This window comes from Dipodomys merriami, unplaced genomic scaffold (assembly GCF_024711535.1).
Source record: "Dipodomys merriami isolate MVZ:Mamm:240054 unplaced genomic scaffold, mDipMer1.0.p SCAF_1, whole genome shotgun sequence".
NCBI lineage: Eukaryota > Metazoa > Chordata > Mammalia > Rodentia > Heteromyidae > Dipodomys > Dipodomys merriami.
Genome location: NW_027202270.1, coordinates 142,183,218 through 142,203,149, shown reverse-complemented (window position 1 = coordinate 142,203,149; position 19,932 = coordinate 142,183,218). Strand labels below are relative to the sequence as shown.

The 19,932-nt window shown below is 40.6% G+C and overlaps 1 long non-coding RNA gene across 1 annotated transcript; it reads left to right on the top strand.

Annotated features, from left to right (window-relative positions):
- The first annotated feature begins 212 nt into the window (after positions 1-212).
- Positions 213-10,754, top strand: LOC138834195 (uncharacterized). The gene is made up of 3 exons (XR_011374003.1): positions 213-357; positions 9,553-9,616; positions 10,264-10,754. It is a non-coding gene; the product is annotated as an uncharacterized lncRNA (long non-coding RNA).
- The last annotated feature ends 9,178 nt before the right edge of the window (positions 10,755-19,932 follow it).

Sequence of the window (19,932 nt, the reverse complement as noted above, 5' to 3'; positions counted from 1 at the left end):
AAGTGAGAATTTTAGGGCTCTTTGATACAAGTTTATCATTAACTTTTACAGTTCCTCACCTGGAGGAAACAAGTGGTTAGAAGAACACACGTGATTGTAGCCTGTGGTGGAAGGAAGCAGCTGAGTCTTTGCAATCAGGCAGAGAGCAAGCTGGGGAAATAAACACCCAGACCTTGCTGTTCTCCTACTTCATTTCCTGCCAATGTGTTCTTTTAACCAAGGTCTAGTTGATGAAATCTGTATGGCCCAGGCCCTGTTGTGGAGAGAGCAGAGTGGAGACCATGAAGAAATCTAATTGATGCCAGGTTAAAAGTATTCTGCTAGTAAGAGTTGTCTTCATTGTTTGGGCTTGAGCAGGTGAGTACAAAGCTTTAACACACAGCAGGCTGCAGATGCTAGGGTGCCATGGGCTTTTTGAGGCTCCATTTTCCTAGTAATAAAGCAGGAGGGAGCCACAGACCTCTCAGACAGATGATGCAATTCTCCAAGTTTAGATTGTCAACCCAGTTGATTGTTGGCAAGAGAACCAGCTGATGCTGTTAGGGAGATGTGATAGACTATTTTGTTTCCAACATGTCTCAAGCAAAGTACCCAAGAAAAATTTCCTCCTCCTTTTCATCTGTCTACAGATGGGATCTTCACTTCTGTGAAGTCATCTGTGAGCGTAACTGTGCTCCCCATCTGAATCCCCAGCCAGGAGTGAAGGGGGAGCTCTCAGGAAAGTTTATTCCTATCCAGTCTCCACATTTTAAATTGCAACCTGACATCTGCACTCCAAGGGTCTTGTGATTGGCCAGACCCCAAATATGTTTCTGAGCTTTCATCCCAGTGGTGTTTTCTTGGACTACAGATAGGAAGCTGTTGGTTTCTTTGCTTTTCTGTGGAAGATATTTATATACCAGTTCTTAGAAATAAAAGATCTAAAACTGTCCATGGAACACTCGAGGAGAGACTTCAAGAGTAGAGCAAGTCTCATCCAAGTAGCATTTGTACAGCATCTGTTCTATATTTAAATGATCGCATTAGGAAAACAGCTTGTAGAAATTCAGCTTAATTAATTACACTGTTTACTATTGATGTAAAGAAAAAAAGGGGGATTGAGAGGACAAGTAATACTAAAAATGAATTTAATGTATTGGATTTTTCCTCCTTTTGGTGCCAGGGTAAGTAAAGAAAAAAAGGTATAAATAGATAGTCTTTATATAATTTATCAGTATTTCTCATCTGGTCATTTAAAGATCCAATATTTATAGCTAGTGGGGTCATAGTATTTTATCTTTAATGTTTCATCAGGAAAATGAAAGAATATATTTAAAGACATTAGTCCCACTTTAACATTTAAAGGCTACTTTTATTTTTTTAAAAAATAACAAAATTGATCTCTTTCTTAAACTTTGTATTTACAAATCTTCCAAAACTGTACAAATAGTAATCATCAAAATGCCCTGTCAAAATGTAGCTTCATTCTCTCTGGGTCAGGGAAATTACATTAGAAAAATAAAGACCCAAAGCCTTGGGGTAAAGGGGAGAGGACCCTCCTTCTTTATCTTCCTCCCCTGCTGCTGTGCCACCCATTTCCTAAGTTCTTCTGCACCTTTCCTTTCTCTCTCCTGTCTTAACCCTCCCCTTGGTCTGTTATCTCCATATCCCCATCTCTTGGTTCATTTTTTTTACATTTCCCTCCTTTAGGTCTTTCTTTCTAAAAATTATTTATTTTATTTAGTTTTTATGTGTTACCAAAAAATTGAACCCAGGGCCCTCAAGCAAGCTAAGCAAGCACTGTACCACTAAACTACATTCCCAGCCCCTTTAGCCTACCAGGAGAAAAATTCCACAGCAGGTGGGAACTCAAATATGACACCTACCCAGCGGTGTCTACAGTGTAACAAAGGGAGCCAACAATAACCCAGTGTCATGACATCTCAGAGTGAATACAAAAATGAGAACCTGAATAGTGAGAGGATTCCTAAGGAAGAGCTATTTCTGACCAACAATGGATGAGCCTGTAAGACTTAGTGAAGGAAGTATGTTGGAGTAAGCCTCCCATGGAATAAGGGGAGAAAAACAGTCATAACCTAGGGTAGAAATTTTAGCTATTACCAGCACAACTATGTTTATTGCAGCATTATTTACCATAGCTAAGATATGGAACCAACCCAGATGCCCCTCAGTAGATGAATGGATCAAGAAAATGTGGTATATATACACAATGGAATTCTATGCCTCCATCAGAAAGAATGACATTGCCCCATTTGTTAGGAAATGGAAAAACTTGGAAAAAATTATATTAAGTGAAGTAAGCCAGGCCCAAAGAAACATAGGTCCATGGTTTCCCTTATTTGCAATATCTAGTATATCTATGAGTCAAGCGGAAAAGGTCAGATAATGTGATGTCAGGAAAATGAACCCTTAGATATGTATCTTAATGTTTTTTGCTTTCATGCATGTGTTTCTAATGCACTTATAAGATTATCTCTTGGTTGCTTTGTATGTCCCTCCCCCACAGTATAACCCCTGCTTTCACTATATTTGATGTCAGTATAACTTGAGGAGGAGATGGGGAAAAACCAGTTGTTTAAAGATACAGGTGGACCTGTTGCAACAATGAGAAGTACAAGTTGTCATGTCCAAAACAAGCCTTACAACGTTGGTGCGGGGGGGGGGGGGGGGGGAGGGGGGGAAGGAGAAAGATTGGGATTGGGGGGGAGGGGGGAGGCTGGGAAGGGATGTGAAGGGTAAACAAAAGGAGGAGGCTGCGATGCTTGGTAAGAAATGTATGCATTATCCTGCCCATGTAACTGTAACCCCTCTGTACAGTATCTTCACAAATAAAATATAATTTAAAAAAAAAAGAAATTTTAGCTATTGACCCAGGGCAGAAGAACACCAGGTAGTAGTAAGTCAGATTAAGTAGGGAAAGAACACAGCAGGGAAAGGGAAAATGGGAGGTAGAGGCCATGGGTTAAGCCATATTTGAGAATGAGGAAAGGTCACTAGGGGATTTCAGGAAAGCTTAGGAATGAAAGACTTTCCAAAAGAAAAAGTAACTAATAAGAGCTAAGAGAAGAATAACAACCAATGCTAGTGGGCTATTTGCTATGTGCCGAGTTTTGCTCTAAAGCACGTACCAAAGCTAAGAAGTGGCTGAGCTATGACTGTATTCAAACTTGACTGCTGTGAACACTCATCACCCTATAGAAGCTAAATGTTGTAAAGACCTTAACCAGGCCTTTTCCTATGGTCCTGAGGAGCCCAGTAGAGACACTTCAAGTGGTAGATTTCAGTAGAATGTTTGGGGTAGACTTGAATAAAAATAAGTATGTGTATCTACTTTCCCATTTTATCTAACCATTTTGGCAATGAAACTTAAAAAAAAAACAGGATGGTGGTATAAGAAGATAGGAAGGCTAGGTGCTGATGATTCAATGCCTGTAATTCTAGCTACTTAGGAGACTGTGATCTGAGCATCATGGTCCAGAATCAGTGTGGGCAGACAAATTTAGCCAAAGGCCAGAGTGGAACTGTGGCTCAAGTAGTAGAGTGCTACTTGAGAAAAAAAAGCCAAGCATGAGTGTAATTCCCTGAATTTAAGCCCCAGAACTGGCAGACTCACAAAAAAATAGTAATAGTGAGGTGCTGGTGGCTCATACCTATAATCTTAGCTACTCAGGAGGCTGAGATCTGAGGATTGCAGTTTGAAGCCAGCCCAGGCAGAGTGTCCATGGAGACTCATTTCCAATTAAGTACCCAAAAAAGCCAGAAATGGAGCTGTGGCTTAAGTAGTATACCACCAGCCTTGAGCACAAACCAAAAACAAACAACAACAACAAAAAACATAGGGACAGCATCCAGGCCCTGAGTTCAAGCCCGGGACCAGTGCAAAAAAAGATAGGAGATGTATTTTTGAAGTGGGAGTTACTGCGCTGGGAATATAGCTCTGTAGTAGCATGGACTAGACCCCATATTTGATCCCTAGTACCACAAATAATAATAATTATAGTAATTATAATAATGAGGAGGAGGAGGAGAAAGAGGAGAAGAAGGAGAAGAAGAAGAAGAAGAAGAAGAAGAAGAAGAAGAAGAAGAAGAAGAAGAAGAAGAAGAAGAAGAAGAAGAAGAAGAAGAAGAAGAAGAAGAAGAAGAAGAAGAAGAAGAAGGAAGAAGAAGAAGAAGAAGAAGAGGAGGAGGAGGAGGAGGAGGAGGAGGAGAAAGAGGAGGAGGAGGAGAAAGAGGAGGAGGAGGAAGAGGAAGAGGAGGAGGAGGAAGAGGAAGAGGAGGAGGAGGAGGAGGAGGAAAGGAAAGAAGGAGAAGGAGAAGAAGAACTTAGACATTGGGTAGAATATGAGCTCAAAATTTTTAGAAGGAGTTCCTAATAAGGAGAGATAGGAGAGAAGGAGTTTGAGCAGACAGTTGAAACGTTATGTTGGAAAGATGGTACCACAGTTTCCTACTTCTTAGAAAAGGGGAAGAAGGAAGACTGGATGAGCAATCTGCAAAGCTGCTACAAGAATGGAGGGGTTGAGGAGTTCACCTAGGTAGTCTCTATCTTCCCACTAAAGGTAGCTAATGGCAAGGACTAAGAACTCTCCAAATGGAGAATAGAGTGTCTTGGGTGGGTCCTGTACTTGGAAAAGCTGACCTGTAAAAGGCAATAAATGCCTACTTGGAATGTCTAAGAAGTAAATTTGGGAGGCACAATGCAGGGCAGGAAAACATTACTGCCATAATGAGAAAAAAAAAAAAAGTTGATTTTGAAAGTGAGCCATCACAAAGACAAAAACAGCAGACCTGCATTCCAGCTCAGTGCCTAGACTTCTTCTCTTACTGAATTTTTGGCTAGGAAAACAGTAGAGCAAATAGTTTGGACTGTTTGGTATCTATATACCAGAGAGCCCTCTGATAAATTAAGTTACTTTGGCAGTAAGCAATGGTCTGAATGCCCGAGGCATAACAAAAGGTTCTTTGTAACACAAACCCCAGAGAACAAGGTCTTCAGGTAGGATCACCTGAACTACCCGGAGAGCTTAGAGACAGACAGGAAAGGTTTTCACTCACTGGCACGTTGTTTGCGTCTCCTAATTGACCAAGTATAATGTGAAGAATATGGCTGTTGAGCTCTGAGATCTCCTGGCTCAAGTGTCGGTCTCCTGCTTACCAGTGTGCAGTAAGTAAGTTTTTAACAAGTTACTTAATCTCTCTGATCCTTCCATAAAATGGAATTAGCAATGCCTACCCTACATATCAGATCCACCAGAACTGGATGACACAACAAACCCACTTCCATTTCTTATGCTTGTCTGGCTGGACATTGAAAATCTCCAATTCTAAGTTGTGGAGAAGAATATATGTATACTATCTCTCAGGCCCTGAAGATATCACCATCAGAGATCAAAAGCATAGAAAGAAATTATCAGGGACAATGCCAATATAAACATGGGAAAGTAGAGACTTGCCTGGAGTTCCCTGGGGCTTATTTTTGGTTTACTCTTTGCTACTATTATTCATATTTCTTGACAGAGAGTGAAGGCAGTGTGGAGTGAAGAGAAGGCAGACACTCTGGAAGTCTAGAACATGGAAGGTTTCCTGCCTGGAAGTGACCAGGTCAGGTTAAGAGACTCAGAACCATCTGATCTGACATTAGGAATTTGTTTCTAGAAAGACAGGCCTAGCTCTGGGCTCCTTGGGCTATCACCTTTACTGATTTTCCTAAGTTAGAAACAAAACTAATAAGAAAAGCACAACTCTTAGCACAAAAGTCCTAACATTACCATTGTCTGGTCTCACAAGAACACAGCCAGTCACCTCTAAGTGTGAAGTATACGTTACATGAACAAGGAAATAAAGGTGATGTGAACAGAGCAATCACGTATTCCACGTGGTATCTCCCAACCCGCCTACCTCTGGCCCGGCTACTCCTCCTCACAAGGATGGCCTGGCCTGCTTTCTGACCCCCAGCAGTCTCCACCTGGCCACCAGCCCTGTATTTCCATCCTATCCAAGGACCTTTGCCCCAACCATTCTCCCACGCCCCTCTCCTGTACCGTCAAGAGTTCTCTCTACAGAATCCTTCCTGTCAGCTAACAACTGTGCTATTATTTCTGTTGTTTTAAAAATAACCCTCTTCTGACCCTACTTCCTCTTCTAGTTATACTTCCACTTTCCTCTTTACTTTGAGAAGGAAATCCTTTGAAAGACACCATCTGTTCTCGTGACTTCCAGTTGCTTCGCTCTTCCTCTCTCCTGAACCCATGAATGCCGAGTTCTCCCTGACTAGTTTCCGAGACTCTTATCTCTTCTCAAGGTATCAATGCTCTGCAGCCTTACAGCTTCTAAGACTTCCTCATAGCTGATTTGAAAGCAGTGTCTAACAAAGCCAGATGGCTCCCTCCTTGAAGGTTCCCTCACCTCTCTGGATTGTAATTTCCTCTTCTCAGTCCAAGACTGACTTCCCTAGGCTTAGTTCTTGAATACTCCACTCGTGTGTGTGTGTGTGTGTGTGTGTGTGTGTGTGTGTGTGTGTGTGTGTGTGTGTGTGTGTGCTGGGACAGGACTTGAACTCAAGACTTCACATTAGCTTTTTCACTCAAAGCTGACTGTCTACCATTTGAGCCCATACCTCCACTTCTGGCTTTTTGCTGGCTAATTGTAGATAGGAGTCTTTTGCAAAGTTCTTTCCACTCAGCCTGGCTCCAAAATGTGATTCTCAGATCTTAGCCTCCTGAATAGCTGGGATTATACGTGTTAGCTATAGCACTTAGCCTATGTCCCGCTAATGTTAGCAAACATCTCGGAATTCACATGCAAATCTTCTGAACTAATACCTGGACAACAAGAAGCACAGTACAATACACTCATTACCTTAGGTGTGGGTTTAAGCTTTATTTTAAAGTTAAGGTAGAGTCCTATCCACCCCCCCAAAAAATTATGAATAAATAAAGAACATATTCTCCTACAAAATTTGTTCTATGTAAAGAAGCAGCAGCACACTTGTACATATCCTAAGAAACATCTAGGTATCTATTCTTGTGGTTGCTGCCATATAGACTCTAGGGCAGCCAAGAAAGTAGCACATCTTTTTTATTGTGTAAATAAGAAAGCTGTTGGAAGACTATATTAACTTTTGTTCATATAAAGCCACATTTCTCTTCAGAATGGGACTTGTCCTTACTTTCAGGCAAGACCACTGTAACAGATTAGCTATGCCACCAACAGCTGGGGAAAGTACTATTTGGTCAGGAGCTGTGGGACAGGCCTTTTCCAGGGTGCCACAAAAAGGCAACATTCTCACAGTTTGGAGAGGAGAACTTAGTCCATCCTCCAAGAGCAAATTAAGCACAACTTTGTGGGTTTGGTGGTTAGCTGCCAACAAGAAGACTGATCTCTGAATTAATAGTTCATGACAGGATGACTCTGGTGTTCTTGGCAGGAAGCAGCTTTTCCAATACTAACACTCCTTATGGCCAGCGAGACACATATGCTAAGTGGTCCATATTTGTTGGTAGTATTTGCATAAAAGATCCGCTCGACTGTTTTATTCAGTGCCAAGGTTTCCCAAGATGGAGGAGATGGTGAATCCTCAACATGAATATGGTAATGTGCTGGGGCTGCTACAATCCCTTGCAAATGGTTTAAACTCTGGAGGATGCGCCATCAACATGACAGGTTGCTATGTGAGATCATACTCTCCCGGAATGTGAATTTCTCTTTGTGACACATGGGATAGTGAATCTCAGAAGTCCCATCTCAAGATTTGGTTAGGCTGTCAGACTGTTTAAATTAATGATCTCTTACAATTGGTTTATACCTCTACTGAGCACAGCATTTCAATAAAGAAGGAAAAAATTCAACTGTCTGAAAGGAGATGGGAAAGAGATTATAGAGACTTTGTTGATGGCTGGCCTTTATCTCACTTTAGGAACTTTATTTTTCTGTGTATTAGGAGAAAACCATAGATTATGTTGCTGCTAAAGATTCCCAAGGAAATACCACCTAGTAACAGTGAGCCTTTCTTAGCCAAAGCAGGATCTTTCCCTCAGTATTTGCATGAAGAAATGGGCACGAATGCCTGCAGTGGCAAAATAATTTTGCCCTTGCTTTCCTTCCTTTGGGATGTCTTTCAGTTTAATATGACAGTAACTCCTCACATGAGGTCTGTGAGGTTTGGGATTCACATTATTTTCCTTCCAAATGATTTTTCTTGCCTACATATTTGGGTTTTTTCCTTTGGGTTTGTTTGATGGTTACGTTTTGTCCCAGAATATTTGTCATCAAAAACTACCTCAGAAAAAAAATTTGGTTAATAACAAATAGCCAAGAGCCAGTGTTCCAGACGATTCTGTGCCCCCAGTGGCCAGCACCAGCTGCTCTCCACAGGGATTCCTTTTTGGCCATGTCTGTTCTCCTGCATACAGAATGATTGGAAAATCCTGGTAGACACAGACCAGCAGGGGCTTCATTTATTTATAGTGAGATTGACAAACACAACCAAGACAACTTTGAAAGTTCTAGGGAGACAGTCATTTGTCAAAGGCAGGTGGACAAGTGACACATGGTTAACTGTTTAAATGCCGGGAGGAGATGAGCCTACATCACCTACTAGCTGTATGACTTTACTAAATCCTCCTATACTCCAGTTTTATCTCTAACATAGGGATGATGTTGATAGCTAAGGCAAAATTATCTTGCAAATTGAATAAGGTCATGGGTATTGGTATCTAATGCAATATCTTCTTGAGAATTAAGTAAGGTCATGGGTATGAAGTCTTAGCTTAGTTTCAGGCTCCTATTATGGAGTCTACATGCTATTATTATTATCTGACTTGCCTCAAATATTTACTTTAGCTCCCACTAATATATAAAACTATAAATGCAGAAGACACTACAATAATGTAAGATGCTGTGTCCATGTTTTCAGAGACAAACATAATCTGTTCTACTCAAAAATAGTAAACCTTAGAAATCCAAAGTATTAATTTCAAGAGCTAATAGAAGTAGTAAGGGATTTTAGTTTGGAAAGTAACATGAGATTTGTTTTAGAATTGCCCTGATGGAATATTTGCCTTTATTTTTGAACATGTTGTATGAAAAGCTACTAAAAAAAAAAGTCCTGGATAAGCTGTCAAGATAAAGGATAGAGTAATTCTAAAATTTTCTGAAAGATCACATTCTCACATACAAAGATACATGAACACTCTCATACAATACAGAACTGAATTGATTTTTTTTCTTGGACCAACACAGCTGATACTACTGATAAATTTGATGAGATGTTTCCATTTGCAGTAGCGTATTAGAGATAAGTTAAAAACCTGTATGAAAATTTTGTCTTTGTAGACTGGCAGAGCCAGCAATATGCTGTGGGCCACAAAGAAGGATCATGGGCCTTAGTGGGGCCCCAAATAAGTCTTCAAAGCCCTCAGTTGGTACTGATCCTATGTCAGGGTCAGAGGGTGATGGAACAGGGAGGAGGGACAGCACATAGGACACTTGCTGTAGCCATGCACATTCATTAGCCTAGCAGAAGGATTGACCACTTATCTCTTCTCCAAATAGGTGCAAAGTACAAGAAAAGAAAATGACAGATCCGTGTGCTCTTGCAGATCACCAGTTCGCATAGGTATGTGGTATTATTTTAAGAGGAAAATATCCTTCACATTTCTTTCTCTGTGAGAAAGCGAAGAAATATGAATAGAGAAAACAAGTAGTGAGACAGAAAAAGATATTTTTATTTCCTTGGCTGGTGACCTCTGAGGAACTGGAATTTTCTTTGATGGTATTAAAGTAGAAAATAAGGAAAACCCCAAGCCGCCTGCTCGCTTCCTTTGTCACCTCTCACATTGGAGCCACTGACAGGATGTCCATTACAGGACGATTTATAGGCGGTGATTGTGGAATGGTGGTCTCAGGTGGTTCATTTCAGGTCGCAGAGGCTTTGGCCTGCAAATGGAATGAGAAGGCCATTTAACAGTGTGGTGCATTGCTAATTAGGGACAAATTTGGCCAGATTCTGCCTGTGAGGGAACTTGAGCCCTCTCTGGCTCCATCTGCTCTGAAAATAATGATAACCAAATTTTATGCAAAGGCTTGACTTTCATAGAGAACTATTCAGTCTTTCGCAGGAAAAGGATCCACATAGATGTTTCTTTTTCCTTTATTTTGTTATTGCTGTTTAATGCAGTCACCGATAAGTTGTTGAATCATGGTTATTATAAGATCTGAGGATCACCCGAATCTGATGAAATGTTCTCTCTTTCTTTTATAAAGTGAATTGTCCTACAAATCCAGAAGCCTGAAGAAAATACTGCAGAAAGCACTTTAGAAAAACATAATCTAAAGTTAGCTCAGCAGGATAAATCAAGTTGCTTTGATTCCACCTGCCTCTGGTCATCTTTCTGGAACACAAGCCAGGCCTCTAGGAGCTGATTTATTGGAGTCTGGCTTTTCTTGAGAGAAGATGTCAGGAGATCTACTCAATCCTTACAGTAGCTTTTAAACTGGGAAATTCTTGTATCTGTGTGTACTTGCGTGTTTATTTTTAGTCAGGCAGAATTGTTTATTTCATCCTGTTTTGATCATATGGCTAAAAAAAGGAGAAAGGAAAACAAGCACACATGTACACACATAAAATCATCAAAAGCAGTATATGGCTTTTCTCAGATGCCCCGTATAGATTCCAAAAATAAGTAACCAAAGGCACAGTCCTTTTTCATGTTTTTCTCCCTTCTCTTCAGTGTCTGATCAGAGAGTTGGCCACTCCATTTTTTGTGCCACTTAATGCCTTCTTGGAGAGTTCATGCTGCCTACAATCATGCAGCAACTCATTTTCACAGTGTGTGTGTGTGTGTGTGTGTGTGTGTGTGTGTGTGTGTGTGTGTGTGTGTGTGTGTGTGTGTGTGTGTGTGTGTGTGTGTGTGTGTGTGTGTGTGTGTGTGTGTGTGTGTGTGTGTGGTCCTCAATCTGGAATTAGGGACCCGAGTTCTGACCCTTAGTTTTTTTGCTGAAGGTTGATTCTCTGCCACTTGAGCCACAGCTCCAAGTTTGGCTTTTTGCTAGTTTATTGGAGGTAGGAATTCCACAAACTTTCTTAACTGAGCTGATTTGAACCATAGTCCTCAAATTTCAGCTTTCTGAGTAGCTAGGATTACAGGCATGAGCCACTAGCACTCAGCTTACAACATTTTTTTAATCCAAGGAGAATGCAAAAGTCTTGAACTACTTACAGTAGATTGACATTTCCATGTTAAATCATTATGATCTTCTTGCTATGAGGGATTTTTGCCCAATTATTCATCTACTCTGTAGCCCTGAATAATGAAAATTTGGCAAGAATCTTTGCTAATGAGTGCACTTTTAAGTTTACAAAGATTAATGATTTTATAATTGCCTATGGACTACTAGTAATGAAAATGTCCATATCCAATTTTGAAAGTTCTGAGATCCAAGAGAAACTGCAAATTAGTAGTTAGAAGGTAGATGTTGGGCTGAGAGGGTGGCTCAGTGGTAGAGTGCTTGCCTTGCATGCATGAGGCCCTGGGTTTGATTCCTCAGTACCACATAAGCAGAAAAAGCTGGAAGTGGCACTATGGCTCAAGTGGTAGGAATGCTTGCCTTGAGCTGAAGAGCTGAGGGACAGCACCCAGGCCCAGAGTTCAGGCCCCATGACTGACCAAAAAATAAAAAATAAAAGGAGAAGATGAAGAAGGAGGGGGAGGAGGAGGAGGAAGAGGAGGAGCAGGTGGTAGATGTTGCTGGTGAAGCCCAAGTTGATATGGGTCCACTGAAAGGTTGAAGAATTGGTCAGGTTAGGCTAATATTGTCACACTAGGTTGGCTTTGATATGAGCAGTGATAGGCCAGGCACATGTTCAATAATTCCTGAAGGACTGAGATTGTAACAAGTTATTTTACTGGTCCTCCTACAGGCAGGAAACACAATGAAAAGAAAGAGGAAATAGCTTGGACATTTCATTTCTGTTGAAGTAGTAATAACTGTAGCAAAAATACTAATTAATAGTTATAATATTTACTGTGCTTTAGCATAGGGACTAATGCTATTGAACTATGGGTACTGGGCCTAACTGGCTCCATCTTAGCATCTTGGTAGATGATGGCAACTTTCAGAAAACTCTTACAGGTGAAACCCCACCCCCACCAGGTAATAGGCATGCCTGAATTCCTAGAAGCAGGAGTAAGGACTTGGACAACAAGCACTGGCCCAGCCAGTCCTGTACCATGAACTCTTTGAACTCTCAAGCTTCCTGTGACCCTGCCCCTTGACCATGACCCCATTTTGGCTCCAGCACCTCAGCCACCATTTGCACCATGCCTCCAGTCTCCTGACTCCTCAGGTCACCATGGCACCCCTCTTCAACTCTCCATTAGAGATGATCTGGTTTGTTGAGATTGTTTTTCTGCTCTTTCTTTACTACTCAAATGGATTAGTTTTCTAACAGTATTACATGTATTCAAGGCTGCAAGTTTTTGTGGACATGTGTCTGCTCATAGTCACTGGCTTTCTTATAAAGACTCCTGATTCAACTTCTCATCATGTGGTTCAGAATCAAATTCCTGTATAACACTATCACCAAATGAGACATAACTATTGTCACTCTTGTACAACTGCAGGAACTAAAACAGACTAGTCTGTTTGTCTTCATCCATGTTCAAGCAGTGGCTCTGAGAGTTGAACTCCATCTGATTCCAATGCCCTTGCATGCTCACTCACTGATTTATTGGAGACACATCTGTTTGTAGAATCAAATGGCTGGAAGGGAGAGCCAAGATGGCCCATTATGGTCACAATTTTTTGTCCTAAGAAAGTCTTGTGAAGCCTCTCTAACCATCAACCTAAATTCTTCATACTGCTTTTTCAAACTCCTAGCTGTCAGTTCCCATGTGCCACTATAAACTCAATCAATAAATGATCACCTGCTTTCCTCACCAAAAATAGAAGCAAAACAGTGTTAAGACCCCTGTTCAAACCTCCTGGTTAGCATGTGTAGGTTCCCATTAAACCTCAGTGGACCTCTTCACATTGTAACCTTGAGCCACTGACGTAGCTTACCTCCAGCACTCAACATCCCAGATCCATAAGCCAACGGCAAGTTCTGTCTGGTTCATGCAAAGCAGTTCCTTCCTTCACATATTACAACACGGCATTGGAAATTTGGCTGAGGAAAAATTTCTACGTGTTTTCTTAGGTACAAGTTTTCCTACTGGTCACAGGTTAAAGGGGGAAATACTGTTATAAAGATTCTTTCTACTCCCATTTATCTTCTCTCCCCTCCTCACGACCTAGCCCATTTACCAGTTCTCATGGCTTCATTCCCAGCAATACCACTTTTAAATTGAACATGTGCTTTACAATAACAAAAGCTAAAGAGGAGTATGAGTTCTGGATTGATTTTCAATTTCTTTTCAAGGAAACAAGCTAAGAAAGCTTAGCTCAAATGAAGGGCAATCAGAAATAGAACATTCCATTTATTTCTCTCTCAACACTCAGTGCTTGGTTTGGTTGCTTATATTTTTCTTCTTTGAGTCTTCAAACACATTGTAGGCTGGGCTCACCTATGCTACACTACCCTTCTGTTTCAGTCTTGGCTAATCTTCCAGCACATACTATTTCTGTGTTATAATAAACAAGAGAAGTTTATCATCTTCACACTGGAACTGTGTACACGTCACTGGTCCTTTTCTCCATCTTTCTCCCCACTCTATTAAATTTCAGGGCAAGCAAGGAAGCTAAGGGCTAAGTTTTCACACTAAAAATTCTCTCAAGTCCAGAGATCATAACGTGGAACCAATAAATGACTTCTTCTATCTTTACATGAGTGCTTTATCGGTTTCAGGAGTCTAACGAGATGGGAAGTTTGCATTTTCATTTCAGGGATATGGTATAATCTTTTCCCCAGCTACATCACAGTTCATCTAAATTTGAGTATGTGAGACATAAGAACCCCAAGTTAGGTTCTCTGGCTTATTTCTATAGCAACCAGAGAACAGTGGTATCCACAAGGAAAGCCATTCAACATTATGTGCCAACTTGAGCACAGATGCTAGGAAGGCTTGTGCGGTGCCAAGGAAATGAAGATGATATGAATGAGGAGGAAAAAGTCCAGTGATACTGAAGCTAGTTTATCTGTCTGGAGTCCTGGTCCATTGTGACAATATAGGCTGATGTCAGCGTCTGATTTCTATGGGAAAATTTAAGGAGAGAAATATCAATAAATCCATCAGGAAAAAAAACATTTCTGAAACTTATTGAAAGAACTTGGAGCATAATTGTTAATTGAAAATTAAAAGATGAAGAACTGTGACTAGATAATATCATTTAATTAAAAATATGTTTAAGTACAGATAGTCACGAGGGAGTTAGTCCTGCTGCAGTGTTCGCTCCCAAATTGAGAAGGCCTCAGATCAGGAATGAGTTGAGCCCTCATGAAGGAACCTGGAAAAAGGAAGTTTATGTTTTGGTTTCCAACGCTGCTATGGGTAGTTTTGTCTCCCCCTTCCTTCTCCTCTCTGAAGTCAACAAGGATGTGCAAGCTGGGACTCAGGGCTGCCTACTCTGGAGGCAAAGTGACAGAATGAGGAATATAGACAGAGCAAGGAGAACATTCGGAACAGTTAAATACACTGCAGTATTGAGAAATATAGGGGAAGGGGTGGGTCGAAGCCCAGTGAAGACACTGAAGTGATGACACAGATCAAGATGCATTGTACACATAAACTGCTTTGTTAAAGGGCAGAGAAATTCAATACATAAACTAAAATTAAGATAAGTAAGGGAAAGGGTGGGTTGGGAGGGGTGGGTGAAAATGTTGAAAGGAGTGACATTGATCAAGGTGCACTCCTTTGTACAACTACTTAAAGATCATAAAAAATATTCAGAAGAATTTGCATCAGGGTGCATAAGTTCTTGGGTACTGGTGGCTCATACATGTAATCCTAACTACTCAGGAGGCTGACGTCTGAGGACTGTGGTTCAAAGCTAGCCCAGGCAGCAAAGTCAGTGAGACTCTTATCTCCAATTAACCACCAGAAAACTGGAAGTGGCACTGTAGATCAACATAGAAAAGCACTAGCCTTGAACAAAAAATTTAGGGAGAGTGCTCAGGCCCTGAGGTCAAACCCCATAATAGACTAAAGAAAGAAAGAAAGAAACAATAATAATTTAGAGAAACTAATGGACTAGAAAAGCATAGAATGAACTGTTTTTAGTGTTAACTCTGAGACTTGGCTAGGGTACAGAACCTGCTCAAATTAGGCTATTTGTCCAGGTGAGATCAGGTGTCTACTGCTATCTTCCCTGGGAAGAATTTCTGGATTCATACATGAAGTCTGTGCTTAGTGAGCCCCTGGGATTGTGGTAGTTAGAAATTCTAGGTGTGCTCATTTCTTAAGGCTGTCATAACACACAGTCACAAACTAGATAGTTGTGAAGCACAGAAATTGTTTTGCAGATCTAAAGGCTGGAAATCCAAAGTCAAGGTGTGGGCAAGCCCTCACTCCCTCAGTCTTTCAAAAGAGAACCCTCCCTGGCCTATTTCATCTCCTGATGCCTCCAGAGTTTCATTAGCTTGGGGCTATTTAAAATGTATTTATTCTTTTTTGAGAGTGAGGGTAGGGAGGTAATACTGGGGCTTGAACTCAGAGCCGAGGCACTGTCTCTTAGCTTTGTAACTCTAAACTAGTGCTCTACCAGTTGAACCACAGATCCGCGTCCAGTTTTCACATGGTTAATTGGAGATTAAAGTCTCAAGGAATTTTCTACCTGGGTTAGTTTGAACCTTGATCCTCAGATTTCATCCTCCTCAGTATCTAGGATTCCAGTTGTGAGCCATCAGTGCCCAGCTCATGTATTTATTCTATAGAGTAGCAAACATGCAATGAACTTTCAGTTACATCCTAAGCAGTGTTCCAAATTCCAAATGCTGCATTCTCTCATTAATAAAAGAATCTTAAAAGGAACTGATGATCACTGAAATAACTTGCCTAAGTTGTATTGCTAACTGGTAGAGAAATCTAAGAATCACGTCTAGAAGACTCTAACCCTACAAACTTTGCCAGAAGCCACAGCCCTGGGAAGTATACTTGGCAATCGGTCTGCACAGGAGAGGGAAGGGGTGGTGGAGGAATGGGGGGGGGGTGGAAGAACGGGGAGGGATGGGAGGGTGGGCAGGCATTAAGTGAAAAAATCAGCTTCCTACAAGGAAGAAGAGATCAAAGCCCTAAGAAGGGAACCCATGTGAAGGGGACAATCTGTCACTGCTCTGTACCCTCACCTCTGTCAGCACAGACTTCAAATGCTGGCAGACAGAATGGGATCTGCCTGCCCAAGAGAAGGTGATAGAAACTGACAATGAGGAAAGGGTTCCGATCAGCTCATACTAGAAATTCTGGTCTGAAATCAGGATAGCTGAAGTGTACAGATGTACAAGCATGCACACATGCATGCATGCACGTGTGCACGCACACACACACACAAACACACAGACACACACACACCAGATGGTTGTTCTCAGAAAAGCTTCCTTTTAAGAAATAGGATCCCATGTCCTTATTTAACACCACATTAACCCTATCTATGGGTATCATATGCCTAGCAACCAGTTGTCTAACTCTAAAAACATGAGGCTGTCTTCTCCACAGTGGGGCTCCAAAGAGAGCAGCAGTCTGTTGATGGGTTCATATATGCATAGAAGTGCTCAGTGACAGAGACCCCTTCACCATGTGAGCAAGTTGCAAGGGAAAATTCAGTATCAGAAGGGAAAATTCAGTATCAGAGGGCACTCGTGTTTTAAAATGCATAGCAATAATTGAATACAGCTGCTTCTAAGTGATGGCTATTCCAGTTAGAAACCAGAGAGTCTTCTTTGTTTTTATTTAATTTTTAAAATTTTTTTGTTGATTGTGGCACTTGAACTCAGGGTCAGGGTACTGTCCCTGAGCTCTTTTGCTCAAGGATAGTGCTCTACCACTTTGAGTGACAGCTCCACTTCCAGTTTTTAAATGGCTAATTGGAGATGAGATTTATTGGGACTTTTCTGCATGGGCTGGCTTTGAACCATAATCCTCAGATCTCAGCCTTTTGAGTAGCTAGGATTACAGGCATGAGCCACAGGTACCTGTCTGTCTCCGAGAGAATTCTAGTTCTAGAAAAATAAATGTACACATGTTAGAGGAGGAAAGCCATAAACAGCAGTTCCTGGACTTAACCTTCAACTCACAAAAGCAACTTTACAGTGTCAATTTCTCAAGTTATTCCAATGAATAGTTATAGAGAATAATTATTTCTATTCAAAAACTGTCTTTTCAGCTGGGTGCCAGTGGCTCATGCCTGTAATCCTAGCTATTCAGTAGGCTGAGATCTGAGGATCATGGTTCAAAACCAGCCCAGGCAGGAAAGTCCATGAAACACTTATCTCCAATAAACCACCAGAAAACTGGAAGAGGCATTGTGGCTCAAGTGGTAGAGTGCTAGCCTTGAGCTGAAGAGCTAAGGGACAGTGCCCAGGCCCAGAGTTCAAACCTCACAACCGACCAAAAAAAAAAACCCACACAAAAAAATGAAAAACACCTTTCTTTTCAAATGTTAGCTCAAAAAAAGATGACATATTTGAAAAAAGGTATTCTAGTCAATATTGCTTCATAACAACATCCTCAAATATATCTATAACATAAAATATAATCACTTGACTATTTTCATATATCTGATAAGTCAGAAATTTCAAAGGGGCACAGAGGAATGGGTTGACTCTTCAACAAAGACTGAGTTCTCATCTGAAAAGGCTAAAAAACCAAGGGTCATTTAGAGACTGAGGCTGGGGTGTTTTGGAAGCTGTTTTACCCACAGTAAAGTGGATTGTAGCATAAGACTGTCAAACGGAACACCCATGTGTGGCTTTTTTACCAGGTGGTTTGACTTCCCCAGAAGCAAAGAGGCCTTGGGATTCCCAGAGCAGATATTGCAACATCCGAGGTCGAAGCTAACTCATCTGTTGTCATCCCGAACATCATTTTTACTGAACTCTATTGGCTCACGCAGTCAAAAGCCCATCCCACTCAGGAAAGAGGGCATCACCTGCTTGTAGAGAGTGGCAGGCCACATAGTAGAAGCGTATTGAGATGGGAGTTATGAGTTATGGTTGCAGTCACCTTTGGAAACTGCTATCTGCCATAAGATGTGATTTTTAAAAATGACAAAGACGGTTCAATGTGTACACTACCCAAGATACATGTTGACAGATGAAAACAAAAACAAAAACAAATTTGCTTGCACTAAGCTGCCTGATGGTAGTGTGTTTTACCCAACATACAGGAAGGAGGTAGAAACAGTGTGATTATTAAGTCTTACAGTGTTCATTATGTGCCACTGTTCCAAGTGGTACTAATTCATTCATCCTCAGTAGAAACCAATGAAAAGATATAAGTAACTAAAACAAAGTTATCTAGCTAGAAAACAGTAATGCCAGGCTGTGATCCCAGGCAATTCCACTTCATTTGCTGTGTGCTTTAACTATACTAACTATATTACTGTTCTGATCCAAAGGGATCTATAAGTATGGTCTAATGAAGTGACTTTTATTTATAGGCTCTACCTAGGAAGACCGATCTGAATTTATTGCTTGCTACATGCCAGGAATTTTGCTCCTCAATTACCACTCTTAATTCTCCCCATAACCCTATGAGTAGATATTATTTCTGCCATTTCTTTTCTGGAAAAGAAAATCAAAGTTAAGAAGTATTAAGTAGTTTGGTAAATGCCAAAGCAAAATGTGGTGGCTTTAATCTACATTCTTTTGCCATCCTTTCATTCACTCAGAAGTCCTTGGCATCTTGATAACATGGCATTTTGAGGATATAGCTGAATGACTCAGAGTAGGTAAAAATCTTTTGATTTGATTGTGGTGCTTTAGAGATTCATTGTAACATTTGTGTTTGTTTTTGTAAATTCCAAAAACTGTAACTTTTTTCTTAAATAATAAGCTTGAATCCTGGAAAGATTTTTCCCCCTATTTCTAAGAATATATCTAATTGAATACTTGACATTTTCAGTAATGCATCTTTTACCCTATCAGATCATTAAGCAAGTAGAACTTGCTCATAAAAGGTTTGTGTTTTCTTGGTCTTCAGCTCTAAGATAGGCACTCAGCCAGAAAAATAAGAATTTGAAGCACTGAGGTGGGACTATGTATCTTCAAGAAGTTTTCTAAATATTTTTGGTCTGTACTTCTCTCTCAAAGTCTCTAATTTCAGTGATGGTTTTTAACCAATAGATTTCTTTGAGCTGACATGGAAGAAAGAGGTGATTTAATTTGAGAATCTAAAAAAGAAAAAGCATACTTTGTTCTAGGGATGTGATTGACAGATTCAGCTCTTGTGCCAAATAGTGTTGTTTGACTTGTTTCCTGTGCTGCCAACTGATATTTTATCTCAATAATGATCTGTGGATTCAGAAGGCTAAACTCTCTGCTATTTTTCTCAACAGCAATAATGATACTTGCCAGGTATTAGTGGCTCACACCTGTAATCCTAGCTATTCAGGAGGCTGAGATTTGAGAATCACAGTTCAAAGCCAGTTTGGGCAGGAAACTTTGGAGACTTTTATCTCCAATTAACCACCAAAACCCTGGAAGTGGAGCTTTGACTCAAGTGGTAAGGTGCTAGCCTTGAGAAGAAAAGCTCAGAGACAGCTCCCAGGCCCTGAGTTCAAGCTTCACGCCTGGCATAAAGAAAAAAAAAAGATACTTACTGTTGCTTAAAGTCTGACATTTTGCTTTCCAGAGGAAAGTGGAGTTTTCTAGACTTTGTCCACAAAGTAAATGGAAGATTTTCAATTATCAATACTCTTATAAAATTGTAATTACATTATTTGAAATTCTATCTGTTCCTAATGGGCTGAATTTAAATTAATGACAGGAGATATGAGAGT